Source organism: Microtus ochrogaster, linkage group LG3 (assembly GCF_000317375.1).
Source record: "Microtus ochrogaster isolate Prairie Vole_2 linkage group LG3, MicOch1.0, whole genome shotgun sequence".
Classification (NCBI taxonomy): Eukaryota; Metazoa; Chordata; class Mammalia; order Rodentia; family Cricetidae; genus Microtus; species Microtus ochrogaster.
This window is the reverse complement of record NC_022029.1, coordinates 1,748,255-1,770,031: the sequence shown is the minus strand read 5'-3', so window position 1 is coordinate 1,770,031 and position 21,777 is coordinate 1,748,255.

The window sequence follows — 21,777 nt, the reverse complement described above, 5'->3', positions numbered from 1 at the left end:
CCCCAATTTCTCTCAAGAAAGTTCAGCATAAAACACCAATAGATCTTTAAAGTACTCTTCACTAATAATGTCAACAAGCCAGAAAGGTCATCTAGGAGTTTTTAAAGTGCAGCCTGACCTGATTTTCCTGTTTTATTGAGCTAGGCTTTTCCACTTCCATGCAATGAGATCTATGGCCTTCACGATCCATGTTCTTGACATTTTTAGCTTCATAGATGACAGTATGTGTCACCGGACTTTGTCAACACTTGTGTTTATGTTTGATGATTCACTGGCTAGTTGTAAGCTGCAGCCTAGATCTGAAAGTTTGGGGGATAGAAACATGAAACTTCCGCTCAGCTGCTGGCATCATGTATTTATCACGCCTGATACCTGATTACCAAACCACGCCTTAGCATTTTCAGTTATATGGAAAATCGTTATTGGATGGTAGGTGACCTTTCAGGTAGAAGGTGCGTTTGACTCCACATTAAATCTGTGCTGTCTTCTGTCTGTGCTAAAGAAAGCAAACAAGATGTTAGCTGCACAAAACTTTGGCAGCCACAATTAGCTTTTTCCCAGAAACAGAGTAGATTGCCTTTGAGGGGCAGAACGCAAAACAAGAACTGTGGGTCAGAACACATGCACGTAAAAAGCCTTGGTGGACATAGGATGGTTGCCAAGACAACAACCAGACTCTGAAGGAACCTATTTTACTCTAATCCTAGTTTAATGTTATTTCAGTCTTAGAATTGGGGAGGAAGAAAGAGGGAAAGTTGGTGAATTGTGAAAACAAACCAAAATGGAAATCATGAAAACCAACATTAGCAGTGCCCAGACAACCACTAGCAAAAGTTGTTGGAGTTAGCATGTTCTAATGTAATGATATAATTCTATTGTCATTCTAATATAATGTAATATAATTCCAATGTAGAGATGAATAAAGGCATATTTTATATTGATTTGGGTTTCTGTTTATTTATGGTAACATAGGTACATGACATGGCTTGAATGAAGCCTGTCCTTCACAGGTTTGTATGTTGAAACATCTGGTATTGGTGTTTGGAAAGGTAATAGAGACTTTGGGACATGAGACCCAGCTGGTGGATGGAGATCACTGGGAGAGAGCTCTGGAGATTATAGTTTGGTTCTGCTTCCTTCCCACCCTTTGTTTCTAGATCCGCCCATGCCCCAGTACCTGCCTCCATGCGCCATGCTATCTTATTTACCCCTTGGTACCCTCTGAAACTGAGCCCAAACAAGCCTCTCCTTCCTTGAGCTGCTTCTGGTGGGTGCTTTTCCCAGAGCAATGTGAAGAGTAACTAATAAGATATGTGATATCTGTGTTCCTTTGTACCTGTTGTCAAGATCGTCTCCACCTCACTATTGAAAAGCTAAGGCTTTGTTATTCTCACTGTCAGCTTTCCGGGTAGAAGTTGTTCTCTCCCGAGAGGACTTATCCAATACACCTCATTCACATTTCCAATTCCTCCTATTCACTTGCAAAGAAAGCATCACGTACTTACTTTCACTGAAACATTGCGTATAGACACTTGCCGCTATAAACGCCTTGCTATTTCAAGTCTCCTCAAGATTCCACGTGCCAAGAGTGAGACCTTCCTATTGTCTCTTATAGACTCACAAAACATCACATATTCCAGAAACCCATGGATGTTCAATTATTAAGACAAAGCAAAACAAATTACACCTATGAAATCACTCTGGAATCTGAGCATGTTCTGGTTGGGCCAATGTTATTTTTTTTAACATTATTTCTTTATTGATTCTTTGGGAATTTCACATCATGCACCCCAATTCTGCACACCTCCCAATTCCCCCATATTCTCCCCTACTTCTGCAGCACCCTTCCAAAAGAAAATTTCAAAACAAAATGAAACAAAGTAAACAAACAAAGACAACAACAACAACAAAGTCCTCTTCACTTCTCCATCTTTCCTGCCTCTCCAATACTTCTCTCTTTGTCCTGTTAGTACTGGGAGCAGTGTGCTGTATAGTATCGCCTTTTGTCCGATCAGCTGTACTAGCAAATGCTCATTGCAATGAGTCATTAGTCTGGTTCACAGCCTCTAACTCCTGGTATATCATCATCACCGGATCCCAATTGAAACTCCTCTCCGATATCCCTCAGCCAACCTAAGGCATGAAGATCCTGCTGGTATCATTCCACAGGACTAGACCCTTCATGACTAATTGCAGGTCCTCGATTGGGTAGATGCTAGCGTGGGCCATACCAAAGCCCTGCTGTGGGTCTGGGGGTAGCTGAGGTCAACTGGGGCTGCCTGCCTCAGGCGAGGGGGGCGGAGGCTGTTCCTCTATGCCCAAGTCATAAGAGCCAGTTCTCCTTTGCCTGTGGTGGGGATGAGGCCTACCTGGCTGCTATAAGGACACAGACTCAGACATAGCACTTGGCAGCATTCCAGTCTTGGATGACACCAGGACCAGTGTCATTCATTTCAGCTGTGCAACACCTCAGATTCCAGAGTGATTTCATAGGTGTAACTCATTTGCTAAACTGACCATTCCCTGGGCATTGACTAAAGGAAGGTTCTCCTTGATTCCTTAAGCAAATCTGAAAATCTGAGTCAGCTGGCCTCTTCTCAGGTGGAGTCATTTTTATACATCTTATATTTTCTTCTAAATTTGTCTGTGAGCATTTACCTTTACCAGACGTCTGACCTCTGTTTGTATCTCTCAACAGTGTAATTTCTGTTATAAACAACTTGATTCACCTGCATTCTATTTGAAGCCTTTGCAGGGTTTCCTGAAGTCAGGAGGTGGGTGTAGCATGGGTATTTGAAGTCAGCAACTTAATCCGAGCATTCGAATTATGAGGCTCAAGGGACCATTCTGTGGAGCTCACAGGTTCGTGCTTTGGCTGTTTATGTGACTGTTGAAGAAGAAAGTAAAGGAAGGCTGAGAAGCACTCTTCCACCCTACCCTGTGGGACAGGAGGTTGGGTTCAAAACTGGGACATGATGAAGGATGTCATCGGACCACAGTAGCGCTGTGTTCATGGGTAAAGAACAGAGAAAGGAAGAGGAAGAGATGAGGATGACCCAAGTCATTCCTCCTGGTGAGGGATGTCAACGTTCCTGATGAAGTAAAACCCTCCTAAATGGCTAAAAATCAAATGTTTACACTTTAGGGGTACTATTGGTATGTCAGAAAATAAGAGATTTCTCAAGGGGGTCACCAAGGCCCTTCTAAAGGTCAAGTAAATTTACAGGTTTAGAACACTGAAATCTATGTGGGGGATCCTGGCGAGCTTCACTGAACTTACAAATTGCTGTTCCCTTTGGATGACTAATTGTTTGAAAATGACAAATTTGAGGAGAAACTAAGTGTCTCAAAAAATCCTACAATGTCATTCTGGTTAGAAATCTAAAGGCTAAAACTCCCCAAGTTTTTCATCCATTGCCATTCACATCCACTAGTTTAGGGGTTTGTGAAGTAGAAAAAATAAAAGAAGGTCACGAGGTTCAGACCACACCAGCATAGGCACAGTATTCATCTTGGTCCTCACTAGAACCTCAGTGTCCAACACACAACCTGGAAAATGGGTGCTTCTTAGATCGCAATACTGCAGGAGAAAGGATGACTGTGTGGGGGCTGTGCTTTACTGTGGATGGATAAAACATGTACAGGGTAAACGTGGTAAATCAAGATGTCAATGAAGACAACTGGATATGGTGTCTCAAACTTGCAATCCCAGCACTCAGGAGGCAGAGGCAGGCTGATCTAGTGTTCAGGGCCATCTTGGGATGCATAGCAAAACCCTAACTCAAAAACACAGAAGAGAAATAATGCTATAAATGAAGACATAACTTTAAAGTACTTGATTCACTTTAACCAGCGAGACAAAAGAAATGCATTCCTCATACTGAGGACATTCTCTAGGACAATGGCAAAGCTAGTGTCCAGTGAATTGGTGAACTGAAATGGAAGAGATGCCAAAAACACAAAGATAAGAGAATAGTATTCAGATTTCTCTAAGGCAGGAAAGGTAGTTATGGGAAATGACAAACAGAAAACACTGCTGTCTATCCATAACTGTATTAATCAATATCTTCTTACTGTATTAAAATAAGATGGTAGTAGTCATGAGGGATCATCAAGAGATACTCATAAATGATTCTGAAAGCAACCTGAAAGAATATGAGCATGTTTATTAATAAAATTCTTGGAAGAAGAGCTAGGAGGGGAAATGAAACATATGACATATTAAACTTATCCGTAATAATGAGACCCATATGATAATATTTCAAATTTAGGAAGTTAATCCATAAAACATGATAATTTAATATATGATTATAATGCTATTTTAAAAGGAAGAAGGAAGTATCATATAACATATAGGGTAAAGATAAGATTAAGAAAAACATCAGATGTATGTACTAGTTCAAGGACTTTACGTATTTTAATTTAACAGAGCTAATGTGTATAAGACACTAATTAAACAATACACTATTAAGGTCATTTTGGAATATATAAAACAAGTCAAATCGATGTTATGCAATAAGTATTACTAAGCTTCTACCATGTGGCAGACACTTTCTAGGAACGAGAGAGGAAGTGAAAAATGGGGCCACCAGGTTTCAGGCTGGCAATCCTACATTCTTGAACAGGAGAACTTACTCTGCATGTAAACAGATTTAAAAAGAAAGTTCTGAGGGGTGATAATGTGATTGAAAATCCACTATAAAATTATACAAAAGGAAAAGAGCAGTCATTGTAACTGAACAAGAAAATATTTGCAACAAAAATGAAAGAAAAGAACAATTCCTTAATGATCTCAGAATACATCCATGTATTTTTAGAAACTACCCCTAGGACTCCACAAACCAAGCGATCAAGTCTCAAACCAACAAGATTTACATGGGAGAAAGCACGAATAGGAACCAAATGTCTGGGAAAATATTCAAGCTAACTTGTAATCAAGAAATGCAAATTTAAGCAACTTTTTAACATCTGCTAAGTTAAAAAAAAAAAAGTTGAAAAATAAAAGCCAGACTCACAGGAAGGATGACAACATAAACACAGTCCCCACTCTCCTTGAGGATAATAACTGAAATTACCGAAGAGGAGGGAGATGGGGTGTCGGGTACAAACGCCAGCAGTGGCCTAGGGAACGGTGCCAATCATACATGAACTACACAGCGAATAATTTCTGCCAGTTTCAGCATCTACTGAGAAGAAATAACTACCTTCCTTTAAAAGCAATTGCAGGAGGAAAGGGCAATGATGACAGAGGCCATGGGCAGGCCCTGGGCAGACGGAAGGCAGCTAACTTGGAGTACATTTCTTGATGGCTAGGGACAGCTCACAGGCTTAATGGCAAAGAGAGGATGAGAAAGCCTTTTCCTCCCATTCGGAAAAGCGATGGAGACATTACTCATCTTAGAATGGACTTCAGAATGATAGGGCTTTCTATAGGGTCTAGAAGCAAAGACCACATGTGAGAGAAATGGGAAGGAGTGGAATATGAAGAACAGAAAGAAAGTTAGTCATATTTACAGCCACATGAAGTACAAACCCACAGGCCAAAAATATTTTCTCTTTACTGAATTGTTTCTAATATTCTCATTGCCCTGAGCCTGGGGCTGAATATAGTGTTAGAGAGATCCTACCCAAAGGACTGGAGACAAAGCCATCATTTCTGCAATAACCACACAAAATGCCCAGGTCCTTAATACCATGGTTCAAGGAAACTTTCTATCTTCTCTGAAGCTGATGAAGCCATAAGTCCACACCCACTGTTACTTCATCCACTTACTCTGTGCTGGGACGATTCCCATGACTCCAAAACCACCACAAAGGCAGCTAACACCTATGTGCACTACTTACAGATACGTAGTATATCTGGGAGGAACTGTACTCATTTGAAGAATATTAAGGCACTGGAATCACCAATATGACTAAGAGCTAAAAGATAGTGAGAGAGTGTTGGGTTGTTCAGACGATCGAATCATAATCCCAGTTCCAACATTTATTGCTATGCAACCTTAGGCAAAATCATTAACCTTTGCACGCCTCATTTACAGAAGGAAGGTAATCAGGATGCTTAAGTAAATATGCAAACTGCCACCAAAATATTCAACACAAGGTAAATATTAGATATCACTGTCATCATCTTTATTTTATTATGCCTAAGTAAAAAATTTTGCCACTAATAAAAGATCAACTTCAGATACACCATCCACACTCTGTGTCAAATATTTCTTGCTGTTCTCCCAGGTACGTGTGCTTCTAGCTCCTTTAGACTTAGGCAACGCTGTGTGTCTTGCATTGATCATTGGCATGGATGAAAGACTCGCATGTTGCCTATGAGGGGCAACTGTAAGAGTTAGTGCATGCATTGTAGAGCTATTTCACCTTCAATCACGCTGACTTTCCAGACAGCAGTGATTCAGTCAACTAGGGTCCTAGAGTGAGGATATAGAGAAGCAACTGCGTTAGCATGGCTGACAAGAAACCTGGTGGTACGGACACTAAGAAACTGAGGTTACTTTGCTGCCGCGGCATAGCTTCCCCTATGCTGACTAATAAAGAAGAAGGAGAAAGAGAGTGTTTGAGAATAGCATTATTCCAGAAAAGGAGCACAGTGGTTTAGGCAATGATTATTTTATATACCTCGAGATGATGAAGATAAAATGGGCATGAGAAGAAATTTAAAGCTTAAGATGCCACAGTCCCCAGATAAGATTAACAGTGAGGTAGCAAAGTCTAAGAAAAACATCAGGTAGTAACCATGGCAAGGGCTGAACCCTGTGCTGTAGTTGAGCTTGCTCCCCTGTGGAGTGTGCAATGTAACCACAAACGTACACGAAGAACTCTACAAAACCACTGGCTTCAGTATTACTTAGGAAGCAACAACCACGGAGACCCTAATTACGCAGAAGAGAGGATTTGCTCAATCAACCTGTGTAGACCTTTGAACTTTATCACATGGCTGTACAGCACATTTTCAGCAGTAATGGAAATGTTCTCCTAATGTCCTGCGCAATACAACTGTCTGCAGTCACAGGGAGCCTTTGGGCCTGAGAGTGCACCCAGTGTGACTGGGGAATGACTATTTTAAAACTGTTTTATTTTATTCCGTTCTAATAAAAATGTAAATATCTACATTAGCTTTTGTGCTGGATAGCTTATATTTAAAGTGTTACCATAATTGAGGTTTTAGTGCATTAAAAATAACTATAGCTCATCACCAAAGCAGTATAGACAGGACATTATTAATAAACTTCTTTGAGTATTCACACTGTCTATGAACATGCATGGAACTAAATGCTACACGAAAATGTCATTGTTGAGTCCTAGAGAATGGCATAAAGATTGTCGGAAACTTTCTGTATAGTCTAAGATTTGTCAAATGAAATTATATCTTTATACAGAAATCTATAATTATTTTCTCATAACACAAAAAGTTATTAAAAACTACTGATAATCCTGCTGCAGTAAAATGTTGGTGGTATTACAATTCAATAAATTGATTTTAAAATATTAAATGGGTTTGTTTATACCCCAAGTAACTTTCAAAAGAAGGAAACACAACTTTTCCCTCAGTTCCAACTCTAGGGAATTCTTACTCCAAATTATTTTGCAAGAAGTTGATTAAAACTCTTTTAAAATATGTCTATGGATTACACTGGAACTAGATAGGGGAAATATTAAAAGTTGATTTAGGACAATAGAATGTTATTTTTATTGTCCTTTAATATTTCACTACTACTCAAAAAAGAACTCTTCATAAAGCTAGTACAAAATGGATATAAAGCATTAAATATGAAGAAAGAAAGAATCCTCTAGTTACCAGCGACTCAACACAAGGAAGTCTGTTTCAGCTGTACAGACCACAGTCTGACATAAGAGGTCAGCTGCCTTTGATAGCTACCCTCTGAATCGTCACCCTTTTCAGCCAACTGTCTGCAGCCATCATGGAAAGCAGCAGAGGACATGAAGGGTTATGCAGGGAGTTTGATGGCTAAAATTAGAAATGGCTTATTGCCCCTATCAACATTCTATAGAAAAGAACAACGTCACTTAGCCCAGACACAGCTTCAAGGGATGTTGACAAAGGCTTGCCTTAGAGTAGCTTCGAGGAGTATCTAGCTAGGCCGTGCTGAGTTTCCAGTGTTAAACCAAACGTGCTTACTTCCCTGACAGGCTTATGAAGCAGATACATCGGGTAGACTGGTGCTGCTAGGGACATGTCAAATACATATTTTACAATTACAAAACTATATGTATATGAACAACAAGTGTACGTAAACATTGAAAAAATCACATGAAAGTGAGTAGCAAACTCACAATGAGATCTCATCTCACATTAATTGTTTTTAAGGTAACAAATGATAATGAACTGGAACACGTGTACAATCATTGGTAGCAACGTTAAATGATGCATCTGTTTTAATAACTGATACAAGACTTTCTCAGAAAGTTAAAAATATAGCTACCCTACAATTCAACAATACCTCGTCTACTGATCTAAAGTTAATTGAAGTCAAGATGACTAAGGGATATTTACACTCAAATGTTTATAGCAGTATTACCACAGTACAGAAGATGTGACAGTAACCTGCTTGTCCCTCAAATGGCTGAGTGAGTAAATCAAGTGTAAGATTGCACAACGAAATGTCAATCAACTTTCACAAAGAAAAAAGTTGCACCGTTTGTGAAAATGTGGATTAGTTTCAAAGGCATTAGATAATCACAAGACAAATACTGAATAATTCCACTTAAAAGAGGTACCAAAATAATAAGAGTCATAGAAGCAGACAGTATAGTCACAGTTTCCAGGGTCTTGAGGAAGGAGTGGGTGGAAGGCACATTTCAATGTATCTAAAGTTTCTCTTACACAGATGAATAAGCACTCAGAATCCACTGCTCCAGCGTTGTGCATATAGCTAACAGTGTTGCATTATGTACTTGAAATATTGAAGACCGCTCTCATGTAATTTTCAGCATAATAAAATAAATTTATCTTTTTAAAATTCCAGCCAGATCATTTATTTCACACAATACTAGAAATTCTAGATTTCATAATGAGACGCTCTTTAAAAACACAGAAATCCACAAGTGGAGTGTAAGGATGATCCATGTTCGTACCCTCTAGAGTTGATCAGTTTTTAACATTTTGTCAACAATAGCCTGTTACAATATCACATGGCAATTTACCCATCGCTTTTATTCAATGAAATGTTTAGAAATCAGTGCTCACGCTTAGCATTCTAATTCATTTCCTTCAACTGCAATAACTGAGTTCACAGAATAACTATGTAAGTGTCTTATCTGTCTGCTACCCTGTTCTTCTTGCAGCTACTCTTGTTTCTCTCTAAATGTTTCGGCAGAGGACATACTTCATCAAGTGTTCTCATCAGGGCAGGAGAGGAGATGTGCATACAGGAAAAAAGTCATTTCAAACTTATATAACGTATACGCATGTGAAAATATATAAAACAATATGTCAAACTTTCAGACGAAACAAATTAGGAAGGGAGAAATTACACAAAACTCATCTGAGTCCTATGTCGGGGCCTTAATGACTGCCTAGACTTGGGAAACCTGCTATGAATAATGGACACCATAGTTTCACCACCTGTAAACGGGGAAGGACAGCGTTACTGTTTGCATCCACTTGCTGGGATGATAAAAAAAAAAAAAAAAAAAAAAAAACAGCCACCCTTTCGTGCACGAAGGCATGCAGCAAATTTTTTGTGAATATTGGCTAGACTTAGATCTCAAAGATGTTATTTCCACAGTAACTTCCTGAGCAGGTCCTAGCAGAGGACATAGTAGTCTTGGTTCGGATATGAACGCAGCTTATTCCTCCTGAGGGTGCAAGGAGGACCTCAGCCGTTTGCAATTTCAGAGCACAGAGCTTACCTAAAATCCATTCAGCTAAACAGTGAAACACCATTTTTTTTCCTTGCCTTGAACTTAATCTGTCTTTTCTTCCATTCTCTATGACTGAAAGGCTCCCTTGCCCTTCTTAGCCAAAATGTCATTTGGTTTCCTCCCTGCCCTTTCATGCCTAGATCCTGAAGAAGAAAAAAAAAATCTCTGTTTTCCCAGCACCCTTTGTCCTCGGCTAACTGGAAGTGAAGCAAGAGTTCCCTCCCTTCCTCCAACACTGATTTTTGACTTGTAATTCCATTTCCACAAAACCACTGGCACTAATGCTGCTATACAATGTAAATAATTCATTAGAAATATATATTTGCTTGATGTTTATACACTCGCAGTGTGTCTGCAGAGTCTATTATATCAATCAAGGGAATAACAGGACTCCGGCTCACCGAGAGTGAATGGAAAATCCTCCTCTGTAAATAGGTAAAAATTTAAGGGCCATGCAGATCAACTTGGAAATGTCGAACGCTGAAGCAGCAGGGGACTTCCAGGTATATATATTTTAACACTCTAAGTTTATAAATGTGGAAAGTAAGTCCCAGAGCACTGCAACACAGCCCCAGCAGACCTTACAGTACTCCAGAATTGAGAACCCTGGCTCCAGGAGGGGAAGAAAAGAAGAATGGCAAAGTCACATAAATGGTGACTAACATTCAAGATGTCATATGGCAATCACCACTGTCAGCATCTCAGCAACAAACAGTAATATAACCATGTCAGAGATGATCTTGGCACAGAGATTATCTTGGTAACATAAATAGGGGGGCGACCTGCCCTGACCAATACTTTGAGAATCATGCCAGTGTCGATGACTGCGCAATGTATTTTTTTGACGTTGTGGAACTTGGCGGTGCATTGTCTGATAAGCTTCTCCAGCAAGCACAGAGCCCTAGGTTTGCAGAGACAACACTCAGAATGCATAGGGTTTAGAAGGCACAATGCAGGGAACACGGGAAGAACTGGTACTCTGTTATCCTCTCTAAGCTGGGCTGTAGAGAAAGCCTCAAGGGGCTGGGGATACAGGCGAGAACATTCTGTGAGCAGAGTAGTACTTGCTTCACGATGCACTAAGAAGCAACATGGATTTGACTATAGCGAATGTGAAGAGAGCCCTCAAAAAGTGAAAGAGGGCAAGTTCTTATCACTCTTGAGCAAGCACTGTGCCCTGGAAACCAGAACCTAAGAAATTCTGTCCAAGGGCTATGCTAGACAGAGTGGAGAGTGAGCAGGACTTAGCCAAACAGCAAGAGGAAGAGGGGGGAAGAACAAAACGGAACCAGAAGAGGAAAATAAGAACGGTTTTACCAGTTAATTCATCTAAATAAGGAAGAATTCAGACCAATTCTACTTTACTTGCCAATGATTCTATGAAACCGGCCTTATTCTGACACCAAAACCATACAAAAACATTTTAAGAGAAAAGACGCTATAGAGCAATATCACCCTGGAAAGTACAGAATTCTTACAAAATTTAACAACAGAAGCTTATGCTATTTTATATAGTAGGGCTATTGATCCAAAATGCCAGCCAGAAGGAGGAAAGTCAAGAGCAAGGTAGCAAGATGGAATACAAGAAATGCGAGCCCACACAGCATTGGAAACAAGTGATAGGGGAAGTGACCGAGCACGCAATCCTATTGGCCAGCGCTTTCCCAAAGGCTCTCAGCTGCCTGCTTCATAAATATCCTCAGATTGGGCTCTCTAGGAGCAGAAGCTCAGTCAGGGATTCTAGTACAGGGGCCTTACAAAAGAGCAGCTCTCCTGGGAAAATAGATGAGGGAGGGAGGGAGGAAAGAGAAAAGGCAGAAGCTTAACTAGATATACTCCCAAATAAAATCTCCCCCGGGCCCCACTCCACAGGGTGCTCTGGTGTGGGGGAAGATGGCAGTTGTTCCATCTTGAGGGCAAGAGGGTGGGTATCATTTGTAGTTTGCATCTGTCAGATAGTCAATGCTCTTGCAGAAGAGGAGACGTCATCTCCCAGTATGCCTGGGTGAGATGGATCTCATAGACCAAGGGTAACTGTCAGCAAAGGCCAGCAAGTGCACTCTCCTGGATTCAACACTCTGAGATGAATGAGGATGGGGAAGAAGGTACAGGATAACTAAAGCGGCTTTACAACTTACTGGAGAGGACTTTGGAGAGTCACGTTATCCAGAAAACCTGGGTCCGGAGTGAGTGTGATAACGTGGATGTTGTAAGAAGGAATAAGGATTATCCAGAAACAATTTCAGTGGTAGAATCGGGGGGGGGGGGTCTATTCGGTTTGTTGCATATTGGAGCCAGGATAGCGAAGGAGCACTTACCTGATGATAGACGTAAGAAGTGTAGGGTGAGAATCAAGTCCCGGAGACTGGGAGGAATTCTGGAGGCCGTTGTCAAAGAAAACAACAGTAAGGAAAATGTGGGGGTTGTGGACGCTGCGGATCCAGCCTGGGCACTTTCAGTTTGAAGAAGGGATGAGTAGCTCCTACGTCCCATACCCAGAGTCCCAGGGGAGTTTAGGGACCTGCTCAACAAAGAGGAAAGGAGCCAGAGTCAGGAGGGAGGAGGGAATTAAGTAATCTAGCACACTGGTACTTGCCCTCCTCACAGTACGGCAGCTCTGCCGCCTTGGGTTGAGTTTCCAAATGCCTTCTGCAGGAAGGACTGTGGCACAGGTTCGTATGGAAAGACAGTGCTGGCGAATGACAGCAGAGACAGCAGAACAGTAAGAGAGAAAGACTGGCAAAGAGGGCATTCAACAGCCGCTCAGCCAGGTGACAAGGCCTGGGGGACTGGAGTCCCTCAGGTAATCTGTGAAGCACCCATTTCAAACGTCTCAGGCTAAGAGTGGAACACAGAAGCTATTTTTCCTGCAAATGTGAGACTCCTTGAGCTGTATATCAGAGATCCTCAATTGCACCTTCCGCTGAAGGCCAGCAGAAGTGAGTTTGTGGGTAGGGAGCCATGCCCACCTTCCTGGGGCACTCCCACCCACTGAGGTGGTAAGAAGCGTTATCAGCAGCTCCCACCCCATCCCCGCCTACCCTGGCCGCTGTTTTATAGGTTGACTTCCCAGGCAGGCATTTCGAAAGGAAGGCTATTTGTTGGCTCCTCTGGTCTCACCTCCTATCCTCCATGTAAAATTAATAGTGTACTCTGGGGACATCCCTCCCATTATCTAGTCTTGGCGAAAAAGGGACAACCGTGGAAGCAGCCTAAACTCTGCCACTTCGATTTCCCGTGTGAGCTTCTCTGTGCCTCCAGGGAGCCATGGCAACTCCCAGTGACTATTAACAGTTCTATCTCTTAACCCCTCGGTCATCCTGCTGGTGCGAATCCCACAGAAGCGCTACTTCCAATTATTTCTGAGCACCTACCTGCATTGAATTGGAGCTTATGTTCAAAACTGTGCCTTCCACCAGGGCAGGGACAAGCAAAGAAAGAGGAGTTCAATAAAGCCCAGGCTACTGTCTAGCATGGCAGGGTGGCAGGAAGGTCCCATATCCAAATTAGCTGGGCTGCTGTGGCCATCAGTCAAGTATGACCTAAGTTCTCAGCGTGTACATCAAACCTGGACCCTGCTATCAACATCACACTGGAACCTGTCCCCAGATGATGCTTAGGACAACTAACCCTGCAAGCAGCCAAAGTTCTCATTCCCTCAAAGTACTATGATCTCACAACCTAGAATGGAAACATCAAACAGCCAGCACTGTATTAAAAACATACAGTTCTTATAAGAAACAAGTCTCTGTTCAATTGAATTCTTGAAAGTTTTGGCCAATCTCTTACCTGCCAAGTCAAATTAGATGTAGAAATGACAACAGAATACATCAATATTTGTCATTTACTTTGCAGATCTATAACTATTACACCGTTGACAAAACAGGGATATTGTTTCATATTTTAACATTTCCTTTATGTTGGTCCAATGCCTGGGGAAGTAGTGATAATCTTCCACTTACATGTGCTTTTTTTTTTAAATTATCCACTAGTAAATTCAGTTCTGTGCTTACTGTGTTCTCTGTGGAGCCTGAAGCATCCCTGTTAATTTGTGAGCTGCTATTAACTTGCATCTTCCCTGTTATTTCAGCGTTCCCTTGTGGGCCTCAGCAACCGCTCACATGTCCAATCTCTTCGGATCATCTTTTGACCCTCTTCCAACGTCTATTCATTATGAGTGGTGCCCCCTGGTGCTCCAGAGCAGGATTCTGGGGCCAGGCTGCCTTTGTTTGATTCACATCCTGCCATTTATTGACCATGCAACATGGAGTAATATAACCCAGCAGAGCCTCCGGTTGATCATGTATTTAGATGAGGATAACAGTGCCTGACTCGTTGGTTAGCGGCCTGGCACAAGAATCAAATGTTATCTCTTCTCCCAAGGCCTTCTACTCAGCCTTTATCTCCTCCTGTGGTCACTGTGGTGCCTTGAACTTTGTGTAGATCTTGGAAACTTTTCTTTGAGTGGATGATTCAGTATAGTTGGAGTGTAAGAGCAATAAAATGACAAGTCTTTCTGGGAGGCCAGAGGGGAGGGCTAGGATCGGATATATTTCATAGTCAACTGTGGTCCTCAGCATAGATGGCCTAAAGTTCCAACTGTCACGCAGGGAGAAAGTAAGCTGTCACTGTTGGAGGAAAAACTTGCCTTTTTTACAATGAGGATGAAGCCCAGGCTCCGGGACCACACAGTTTTAGGTGGGAACTCAGTTCAGCTAAGATGCGTCTTGGAGCCCAGCATGGGGACAGATAGTAACCTCAGTACCAAGGCTCTACACTATGGCCTTTATGCCCTTTCCAGGTAGGACGAGCCCCGGGAGCCAAGCTGCTCTCAGACTCTGGTCTTTGCGGAAGACTTAGTGGAAGGCAAGGCAATCATTCAGCCCTAGCTACTTCCCAGTTCCCTCTACACTTCAGCCACAAGTCCATGGCTGCCGTGAAAATAGCTGATCATGAGAGAGAAATGACCACAATATGTATTCTAAGAAAGGATTCTAGTGATTTTACAAAATGCTAAAAAAAAAAAAAAAAAAAAAAAATACGTCCCACTATTAGGATGCTAAAGCATTATTAAAATGTTTTGGCCTTGAATTTTGTAAATGAAACCTCATACAAGGGCCACATATAAAATCAGAAAATGTGGGATGAATCTGTGAAAGGGTGTGCCTAGCATCTCATCACCTGGCCTTCCCTAAACTCTGAGGCAACTCTAGGTGCCTCTATACACAGGGTATAGATTTTGGAGAAAGCAGGTCCCATGTTTAGTGGCTTTACTAAGGGATCAAGGCCTTCCACCCAGGGACTTTCTCTGAGGACTTTTTCTCTGCATGTCCAGAAGTTCTTTGACACTCTCTTCCTATTCCACCTCTACTGAGGTCAAAAAAGACCATTGCCGACCTTGAAGCAAACCGAGGCTGGTACCTAGTATGGGTTGATGGACATACAAGATAGGAAAGCAATGTGGAGAGGATGTGAGATGATATTCGTACAGAAATATTACAGACTAAGTGGATCAAGGCACCCCAAGCCTTATGAAGTTCTCCAAGAAGAAAGTGAGCCCTGCTTTTTGAACTAGAAAGCAGGTTCCTGATGGAATTATCTGAGGCAGCTCAGTGATTGACTTGCTGCAGGCTGTACGAGTCATAATCCCCTACTGCGTGTGCCACCAGGTTCACTTTTCAAACTAGCCACTGTATCCTAACAGGTCACTGGATTTCCCAAAGGGTCCTCTAATAGGCCGCTGGATTTCCCAAAGGGGCTTCCTCTTCTACATGGTTTTGAGGTTCTGCTGTTTCAATGAAGCAAATAGCAAATACTGAGTGGATAGAATGTCCTACCCATGTCATAGAGAAGCCTGATACCACTGAGTGCTTCCATTCTGTGTTTGCATGAAGCCTGAGGAATAAAGAACACAGAAAACTACCCGAAAACTCTTTCCTCATGGAAAGAGCCTCTAGCTGCTTCACAGAAAAGTGTCCCTTAGTCAAAGAGACCAAGATTATTATCAGGACTGATTTTGACCAACTTTAATATCAGATTGTACTATAAACCTTTGAAAGCTGGGGCAGCATCCAGGAACCAACATCCGTGAGCAAACACACTGTCCAATGCTTTCGAAATTGTTAGAGGAGTAATATCTACATATTCATGTATGTACATGCACACACAGACACGTATTTTTATTATTTCTATAGCTACATATTTCTACAGGTAGATATATAAACACATATACACATATGTTTCTCTCCCTGTACATCACCCCACCTCCCCCCTGTTTCTCTCTGAACCAAAGTAAAGATCCCCATGTTTTTTTCAGTGTTTCACATCGGCAATATCACAACCCAGGTCCATTCAAATATTATTTCATTTCTTAGGGAAATATAGCTCTGTTTGACCTTTTTCGTGGTCTTGATAAGAACTCCAACTGCTCCAAGTTAACCTGTACCTTTTTATCTGGTACACACGATTAAATTCCAGCAATAAAGACAGTCCCTAAAATAATGGGTTTATTGCTCAACATTACACACCATTGCGTCATCTCTAATACTCCAACACACTAATGTTAGTTTCATATCCTTTCCTCATTGTCTAGAAATACTCAGATCTTCCATTTTTCCCTTGAATTATCTTTGCCGTATTTTTGGTTTCCTCTGTAATGAACAGAATACATTTTGACATGAATTCATTATATTTTTTATGAAAGCCTTTTCTCTAACTTAATTTGAAAATTATACTTTGAAAGTAGGCAGCTACTTACATACTCTCCGTTGAGCCCCTTAGCTTGCTTCAAATGCCTGGACACTCTACAAATCTCCTACAAATATCTCTCAAGGCTGGAAATTTCCATATTGGAAACTCGTTGCAGAGCCAAGTCTACCATGTCATAGCCCCTTAGGTGACTGATAGAATAGATCATAAGGGCAGTTACTCATGTGGGCTCTGTGGGAACAGGCTCACAGGAGAGTGTATCATGAAGAAGCAGTGGGGTCCAAAAAGATGTTAGGGAAGTGGGGAGGGAAGACGTGGCTACCAAGCAGGAGCAGGAGCAAATGTAATAGCCCTGCTGCTCAGGACTGGCGGAAGAAGTACAATATCTAAACTAAAGTGGGAAACAACACAAAACAATTAATGATTACTTAGTTTTGACACCAAGTTAGTATGTATAGCCCTATCACTCAGAGATGAGTAAAGGAGTGGGGAAAATGTATCTAAATAGTTGGAGACTGCCCCTAACCCATGGTATTGATCTTATCTTACAGACATATCTAACCTGCGAGGACTGCCTGCCAGGTGGCTTCAGGGAGACCGCCTGCTGTCTACGATGTACACCACCAACGTGCAAGGGCCAAAGACCACCGTTCCTCTACTTTCCTTTGACTGTGACTTTGACAAAGTCACTTGCAATCTGCTTCAAACAAACCATTGCCTCTATTTGGAAATTCACAAGCTCTCCGACCATTGTCCTCCTGAGAGTGTTATGACTTACTGTGGAAAGTCACCCTGGTTCCTTCTTTGCTACAGTCAGGGGACCTTCCTTCCTGTTACATTAGCTACAGAGCAACTAACTGAGCAAGCAAATCACAGGTCTAAAGTCAGAGCTACGTCCCTCTCTTATCCGCAGCCTGGGTTGCGCACTAAACTCATGTCAGCGTTTTCCAGATAGTTCATCAGCAATAGTAGGAGACCTCTTCAGTAAGGTCATTGAACCCCTAATGCAATCATGTGTGTGAGTGCCCACAGTCAGGCTGAGCTAATTTAACATGAAGTCATCAGAGATAAGAAAAATCTGCTGGAGTCATAAAAGCATACACATCAGGGACTCTGCCCCGGAGGAAGGTGAAGTTTACTGGGAAGTGAAGGGAGTGGACCAAAACGATAAAAAAAAAAGCGTGAACCAGAGAATGAAATGAAGATTTTATGAGAAGTTAAGATAAATAATAGAACAACTCTTTCTCTAGTGCAAAAGCGATAAGAAGTCAACCAAGGACTCAGCAGGATTTTGCCAAGAGATGAAGGAAAGTTATTTGCCAAAGGAGCTCAGCATTACTGACCAGCAAAGGGATAGATAGATGCATCTTTTCCATGTTCCATGCATAGCCAAGGCAGAGTGCTTTCCTGAAGAAAGAAAATGAAGTCACTGGGCACAGATGTCTCCATAATAAATAAAAGGAATCTAAAAGTCAGCTTGGAAATATTAAAGTCAGGGATTTCCAGGGCTAGAGAGGTGGCGCAGTAGTTAAGAACACTTACTACTCTTCCAAAGGACCCAAGGTCAATTTCCAACACCCATATCAAGTGACTCACAACAGTCTGCAGCTCCAGATGCAGGGGATCTGACACTTCTGGCCTTCACGAGTTCCTGACTTTATATGTAAATACCCACAGACAGATGTACAAACCTATACATAATTAAAAATATAATAAAAATAAACTTTAATAAAAAATGAAGTTTGAAATGTTGGGGATTTCTGCTGCTCCCAATAGCCACAAGGAGAAATGCAGTCGCTTGTCAAAGTCTCAGTTCCAGAAGACCAGGGACGAGGCACTGCTTCTGAGAGCAAACCTTTCCACAGTATACAAAGACTCTACTGATAAACCTGGATGTCCAAACCAAATAGAAACTCTCTCTCCTATGTCACTACTTCTCTTTCATTCATTTGCTAATCCTAAAACTCGGGTTGGATTAAACACTTGTTTTAAGACCAAAAAGAGCAAATAAGAAAATATGGAAAAGGATTTAGCACCCAAAACCTGCATGCTCAGTTCTTACACCCAACTAGGCACCACAGTCATTTTCCTTTATTCTGGCCCCATGAAGCCCACATGGTCTAGTTCACTAATTGGTGCTGAGAGAGTTCACTAAGTATTGGGAATAGATTAACCTCATATAATATAGAAACTTAAATTTCAAATATTCTTTTAAAATTAAAAAAAAAAGAGCAGAGACTGGAGAGATGACTCACAGTTAAGAGTACTGGCTGCTCCTATAAGGACCAGGGTTTGGTTCTCAGCATTTATAAGGTGGCTTGCAGCCATCAGTAACTCCAGTTCCAGACAAATCCTACACCTCTTCTGGACTCTTGGAGCATTAAGCTCCAAGTGGACATACACACATGCAGGGAAAACACTCAAATACATGAAATAAAAATATATTAGTCTAAAATTTTAAAATGGCAAAAGTATGAGAAGAAAACAGAAGCAAATACTGGATCACACTAGGCTGAGTCAGGGGAAGTGAAAGCAAATAATAATAATAGTAATAGTAATAAAAATACTCTAATTGCTGTGTACTCATAGAGAAAATTCTTGGGGTCCTTTCCATCTTGGGAATATAATATAATTCCATGCTCTGCAATCACACACACACACACACACACACACACACACACACACACACACACAAATCAACTCTACCAGTAGCCTCTGACAAAAAGGGAGGAAAGTCTTCTCCTTCTGCTTTTTCCTTTCTCTTTCCCACCCTAATTCTCTCCAAACATGGGTAGTTTCTCTTAAAAACATATCCCTAACGGGTCACTTGTATTAAAATCTTCTCCTAGCCTCTGTTAAGATGAAACTCAACGGTGATACTGGATCTAACTCAATTAAAATGTAAACAATTATTTTTCGGAACTGTACACTGAGGAGGTGCTCTAAAGTCATTCTTTATGTATGCATATGTAAAGATATAGCTCTTTCCAATGGTAGCAACTGTCCTCTCTGGTATTCATATGGTGGAGTTCTAAACTCCCCAGAATGGAGCTATATTTGAAGCTACAAATGTTTTACAGAGATAAATCTTAAAATAAGTGCCCTGGGGAAGATCTTACTCCCATCTGAGGAGCTGATATCCTCCTAAGAAGTTGGGTACATAATGATATGCAAAGAACAAATACACAGGGGGACAATTAAGTAAGGACACAGTGACTAAGTGACATTAGCAAAGCAGCAAGGCCTGAATAGAAACCGAAACTGTTGATATCTTAATCTTGCACTTTTAACCTCCAGAAGAAGAGAAAAATAATTTTCTCAAAATACAAGCCTGTGGTATTTTATTACAATTGCCCTAGAAATTGGACCATACATGTACAATCTACACATGGAGAATAGACATGTTTCTCTAGCTTCCACGTGATGAAATATTTCAGAACATAATACAAACATATCCAAATCATCATGCATCTTTAAAACAATGTATAGCAAGCAGTCTGGTGGTTTGAATAGGTTTGGCCCTCAGAGACTCATGTGTTTGAAAGCTTGACCCTTTGGGAGTGTCACTAGAAGTAGGTATGCCCTTGTTGGAGTAGGTGTGGCTTTGTTGGAGAAAGTGTGCCACTGTGGGAACAGGCTTTGAGGTCTCATATGCTGAAGCCATGCTCAGTATGACAGAGTCACTGCTACTGCCTGTGGGTCAAGATGTAGACTCCATCACCGTGTCTGCCTACACTACACACCATCATGCCCTGCCATGGTGATAATGGACTAGTTATCTGAAATTGTAAGCCAGCCCCCAATTAAATGTTTTCCTTGACAAGAGTCATTGTGGGTTTGGATCTCTCACAGCGATTGAAATCCTAAGACAAGCAGCATGGACAAGTGATGCAAACAGGCAGTGAGTTGTTCCACAGGACAGGGCTGGGATAGCAGTGATGAGAATTGATACATCCTGAAGTCTTGATTTGTACCCTGTATTGTCATCAGCCCTCAAAGAACTGTCCCGTTTGGTCCTTCATCAAGCCAGTGAAGCCAATGTGATTATCTCCTCAGGTAAGACATGAGACCCACAGTAAAATAAGCCTGCAAGCGTACAAAGCCAGCGAATAGCTAGCCAATGCTTCCTCTTCAGCAACACAGGGTTGTGGCCAGGAAGTAAACACTGAGGGTGTTCCACATTGCTGCTCCCTTTCTCCCCTGTCCTCCCCTTTGCGTCCATCTTACTAGGAATCTGCACAACTTAGGCTCTATCTTCAGCAGAGCAAACGCCAGCTGACAGAGGAGAATCCGGTCTTTAAATTAAATAGCAGTCTGAAACTAGGTGAGAAATTCATTTCCTTTTTTGTTAAGTGATGTCAAAAAAAATGACAATACCATTATTCACCAATTCCACTGCCAACACGTAAGAAATGTTGCTTCCCGGCATTAAAGAAAGTGCCAGGAAATGAACAACTTCCAGTCTTTCTGGTAAAGGAGGCCAATGTTTCCATTCTATGGGATAATTTATTGGCATATATCAAGAGTTTAAAACTTAACAATTTAGTAAATTTTTTGATCCAAGGATTTTCAAAAATCTTCTTAAAGAAAGAAGAAAGGATGTGGGTCAAGGTACACAGTAAGATAAGTCAATGTATACTGAAAATACCTTTTGTATCTACCCAACACATTTCATATATATATATATATATATATACATATATATTACAAAATATATATTACATATATTATATATATGATAGCAACTAGAAGAAGTCAAACATTTAGTTAAGGAGAACTGAAAAAAATGTATTTTGTCTACACCTAAGTTACTATGCAGTTATTTTAAATTATGCTGCAAGAGAAATTTAGCACCGTGGAATGATCATGATACATTATACAGTGTGATTTCACTCTCATTGTGTTTTAAAAAACACATCTATATCAGGCATGGATTTGCTCTTTCCATGCAGGTGCAAGAAGTATCACATTTCTTCTTTATTCTAATTTAGTTAAAAGCTGACTTAGAACCCCATGCTCCTTGCTGAAAGGAAGTACCCTGTAAGGAACAGTTGGGGCTCCCACACACACATACACATCTCTATTTAGAACACCCTACTGGGCGCCTTGTTTGCGACCTGCCCATCCAGCACAGAGGCCTGATCTTCGGCGTCAGGAGACCTAGCTTTGGGG